Source organism: Carlito syrichta, unplaced genomic scaffold, assembly GCF_000164805.1.
Source record: "Carlito syrichta isolate Samal-C Ts95f unplaced genomic scaffold, Tarsius_syrichta-2.0.1 Scaffold312060, whole genome shotgun sequence".
Taxonomy (NCBI): Eukaryota; Metazoa; Chordata; class Mammalia; order Primates; family Tarsiidae; genus Carlito; species Carlito syrichta.
The window spans coordinates 530262-535251 of NW_007256156.1; the positions used below are offsets into that span (position 1 = coordinate 530262).

At 42.3% G+C, this 4990-nt stretch overlaps 1 protein-coding gene across 1 annotated transcript in view; it reads right to left on the bottom strand.

Annotated features, from left to right (window-relative positions):
* PAK3 (p21 (RAC1) activated kinase 3) overlaps positions 1-4990 on the bottom strand; it is a 293428-nt gene that overhangs the window by 118230 nt on the left and 170208 nt on the right. The gene's annotated exons all lie outside the window — the stretch shown is intronic.

Sequence of the window (4990 nt, forward strand, 5' to 3'; positions counted from 1 at the left end):
GCAGCCCCGCGGCCGCAGCCGCAGCCCCGGGCCCAGCCCGCTCCCCCGCGACTCCTCTCCCGCCCCCGTACACTGGCTTCAGGCTGGGAAAAGCTGCAGCCCCCAGCGCGAGATCGCAGACGTTCGCCGCCACAGCTGCCCGCCCGCGGTAGAGCCCGGGCTCGGCAACCGCTCCCTAGCCCAGCTCTGCTATGACGTCACCCGGGCTCTGCACCGCACCTAGGCCAATCAGATGGTGCGCATAAAACTAAAATCGCCCTGAGTGGGCTACTGGGGACCAATCTTTTGTTTCCAGGCAGGAAGCGCCAGGGAGGGGGTAAAACCGAAGGGGAGGGAACATGGAGAGGGAAAGGGAGAAGGGATGGAAACTTCTACACTGTCAGGGTTGTCTAGACAGAGGTGGGGCCATCAAGAGAGAGGGGCACCTGGCAGGGGATAGAGGGGAGGAGGGTTTTCATCTACCTTCCTTATTTACGACCTTCGGGAAGACTGGGATTTCAGGTGAATTTTCGGGAGGAGGAAATCTGTCCAGCTACATGGGCATGCTTATTGGGGAAAATGGTTTGGATTTGGGATGCCACCTGTCAGGGAGGCAGGTTACACTGATGGAGTCTCTAAAATGCACAGAAAATTCAGAGAGGCAGATGCGGCACTGGATTCAAAGAAATGACAATCTACATCGGGAGACTACTTTTCTGCACACGAAATACACACATTTCAAAGCAAAGCATTAGACAAAAAAGAAACATCTACTTCAAATTGAGTGTGTATATAAATATATATAATTTCATTGAAATGTGGTTCTCTCTGTCCATCTTTTTCCTAAAATCTTCAATGTCTTCTTCTCTTGTATTTAGGGTATAGTTCAAACCTTTGCAGACGTCCACAACCTTCTAAACTCTAACTCCAAAAACTATCTCTAGCTCAAGCCTGTAATCCCAGCACTTTGGAAGGCAAGAGGATTGCCTGAGGCCAGGGGTTCCAGACCAGCATGGGCAACTTGGTGAGACCTTGTCTTTACAATATATCAAAAAATTAGCTGGGCATGGTGGCGCGTGCCTGTAGTTCTGGCTACTTGGAAGGTTGATGCGGAAGGATCCCCTGAGCCCAGCATGTTGATGCTGGGGTGGAAGTGAGTAGGCCACTGTACTCCAGCATGGGCGACAGAGTGAGACTCTGACTCAGGAAAAAAAAAAAAATCATCTCTAGCTACTCCAAAATCCAAACTCCGCAGGATTTGGCTAGATTGTGTAAATTATGGTAAATATTAGTAAGGAAACAGTAAGCTGCCATAAAAATATCAACAAAATAATAGTACATAAGAATTATAATGATGTAAAGTATGCCTACAGAAGCCGGGCTCGGTGGCTCAGCCTGTAATCCCGCGCCTTTGGGAGGCTGAGGTGAGTGGATTGCCCAAGCCCGAGGGTTCGAGACCCGCCTGGACAACTTGGCGAGACCTCATCTTACAATAAATCAAAAAATCAGCTGGGTGTGGTAGCGTGCGCCTGTAGTTCCGGCTACTTGGAAGGCTGAAGCGGAAGGATCGCCAGAGCCCAGCAGGTCGAGGCTGCGGTGGCCGGGAGCGGCCACTGCACTCCAGTCTGGGCGACAGAGTGAGACTCCAACTCAAAAAAAAAAAAAAAAAAAGTATGCTTACAGAAAATGATCAGAAAAGAACATAAACTTATAACAGTTCAAAGTAGTGGGATTACAGGTGATATTTTCTTTCTAACTTCAAACATTTTTATAAAGATAAATATATCCTCACATATTTGTATGGTCAAAATGGTCCCAGTTCACTTTTATTCAATTTTTTCAACACTATATAACATCCAGCAATCATTTCTTTATAATGCCAACAAAATAAGTTTCAAGACCAAGAGTGAACTAACAATATATCTGTCCAGGTCATTTTAGAAAAAGTTACACAAAAGATCTAGAGCTTCACCAGCGATAACTGCTCAGACAGTTAGAGAATGGGTTACCTCTTTTGGAATAACTTATTTTAAATTGTGATGGTACAGGAAATTGAAAAAAAAAAAACAAGCAATAACAAACCAATCTATAGCAAAACAGGAAAGAGGGAGGTAAAACTACATAATACTGGTTTTAAGAGTCCCTTTGCATTTTTCTTTCCTTAATTAAATATGTATGCTGGCCATTGTTTTTGTTAAGCACTGGCTAGGCCATGTGCTCATTGGGCTTTTCCTAAGCTTTGGCCCCCTCCCCTACCTTGGGAAGGTGAAGCTTCTCTCTCTCTCTCTCTCTCTCTCTCTCTCTCTCTCTCTGTTTCTAAGTAAACTATATTTTCCAATCTAAAAAAAAGTATGATAATGCATACATGAGTATTACATGAACATTGTAGAAAGTGGCAGAGCTAGACTTGTATCTAAATCTATTTGAATCCAAAGTTCATGCTTTCTCTAATATGATACAGTGTACTCCTGGTAAGAATTAAATGTGGTATTATTGGTTTTGTTAAAATACATACCTGCTTTTAAAAAAAAACAGACTATACAAAATTGGTGGTTTTTTAATCAGGCATTTTAAAATAGCTTTATGGTGTGGAGGTTGTCTCTACTGCAAAAATGCCCAACACCCCCCCTCTGAAATCCTTGATTAATAGGGTGAAATCAGGATAGTTCTGCCTCCAATGATTTTACAGATATATTTTTAATTAACTTCATTTTTTTTCAAAGCAACCACATCACATTGATTTTTTTACACCATGGTTAAAGTAACCTAAAAAATCACTGATCTGAATGAACGTAATTTACTAAATGTTAACATCTCTGATTTGTAAAATGCATTTATTTAGGTTAAACAACAACCTTTTTCTTAAGAAATAGAAAAATATAAATGGATTTTCCTGGCTAATAATTTAACCTGAGTCTTATAGGATATTGATTTAAATTGTAATTAAAAGGTATTTGATTTCACTCTAATCCTCCCATATACCTCAGCTATAACTCAGAGCTATTTATTCAGTCACTGCACATGGTTATTTAAACGTTTCATGTGTGTATTTCTTCTCTCCCTAGTGATTATAGAGAGTAGCAAGCACCAGAATCCTATTAGGTGCTTGACAAATTAAAGCATAGTGTTGTCATTTTAAAAAGGACTGAACTTGGGACCCAAGCATAGCACAAAAGACTTGAGTCTTCTCATGAAAGGGTGATCTCTTGATACAAGAAAGGAATCTTTACTGCCAACATGGTTTGTTCTCCAAGAATATAGGGTAACTGCATGGGTGCCCTCAGGGTGCCCTCAGAGATTCTAAGCTGAAATATCTTAAAGATTTCACCTGTGTAGTTTTCTCCATTCAACTTCCACCATGCCCTGCTCTTTTGCTTGGAAGCTCTTTGATTTAAGGATATAACAACACTACTGTAATAACCACTTGGCATATATAGCCTACTTCTCAGGTTGCAAACCACTTTTATATCTACCCATTTGATTCTGGACAACAACCACAACAGTTTGCTGTGGCAATTATTATGATCTGTATTTTATAGATAAGAGAATGAAGGCCCAGGGATTTGAAGTTGCCTGTCCAATGCTTCATAGAGCTGGTCTTGGAAGCCAGGCCTCCCACTCTCAGTTCTATGTTTGTTATACCACCCTATATGGCCACTTGTGTTGTATTCCCCCTTTGAGGCCCACCAACTCAGCCGGCCCCTTGATTCACAGGAGAAAGAAAAGGCTCTGGGATGGGATTTATAGCAATATAAGTTAACTAAAACAAATATCTTCAAATTGTTCCAGTCGATTCCTGGGAAAGGGAATGTTGCTCAATCTCATATACCATTGATGGGAGTGGCAATGGCATACTCTTTTAGGAAGACAAGTGGGTAATACTTATACAATTTTAAAACGCAAATGCCACTTGACCCAGCAATTCCAACTCAAGAAATTTGCCTATGGATATATTCATAAAAACATGCCAAGATAAATTCAAGTATGATCAATGCTGAATCTTATGTGAGAGTAAAAAATATTACATAGAAGATAGCCTGAATGTCCCTCAATAAGGAAACTGTTGTTTTTTAAACCACTTTGTTGGAGTATGATTGCATGTAAAAAGGCTGTACATATGTTGTTGTTTTTTTTTTTTGAGTTGAAGTCTCACTCTGTCGCCCAGACTGGAGGGCAGTGGCACGCTCCCGGTCACCGCAGCCTCGACCTGCTGAGCTCCGGTGATCCTTCCGCTCAGCCTTCCAAGTAGCTGGAACTACAGGTGCACGCTACCACACCCGGCTAATTTTTTGATTTATTGTAGAGATGAGGTCTCGCCAAGTTGCCCAGGCGGGTTTCCAACCCATGGGCTCAGGCAATCCACTCACCTCGGCCTCCCAAAGTGCGGGATTACAGGCTGAGCCACCGAGCCTGGCAAGCTGTACATATTTAACATGAGTTTGGTGATAAGCATACACCTGTGAAACTATCACCACCATCAAGACCATGGACATATCTATCATCTCTCAAAATTTTCTCCTGCCTCAATAAGGGAATTGTTAAGTAAATTATAGTCTATACAGATATTTGGATTATTATGCATCAGCTAAAAAGAATATAGTAGATCCCTATGTACTGAAATAGAAACATACCATTATACATTCTTGAGTAAAAAATTTCAGAAAAGCACGTGTACTATGATTTCATTTTTGTTTTAAAAAATTGTGTGTGTGTGTGTGTGTGTGTGTGTGTGTGTTTAAGCTGGAATTGCATACACCAAACTTCTTTTTTTTTTTTTGAGTTGGAGTCTCACTCTGTTACCCAGACTGGAGTGCAGTGGCTGCTCCCGGGCACCGCAGCCTCAACTTGCTGGGCTCCGGCAAGCCTTCTGCCTCAGCCTTCCAAGTAGCTGGAACTACAGGCACGCGCTACCACGCCCGGCTAATATTTTATTTACTGTAGAGATGAGGTCTCGCCAAGTTGCCCAGGTGGGTCTCGAACCCGCGGGCTCAGGCAATCCACTCACCTCAGC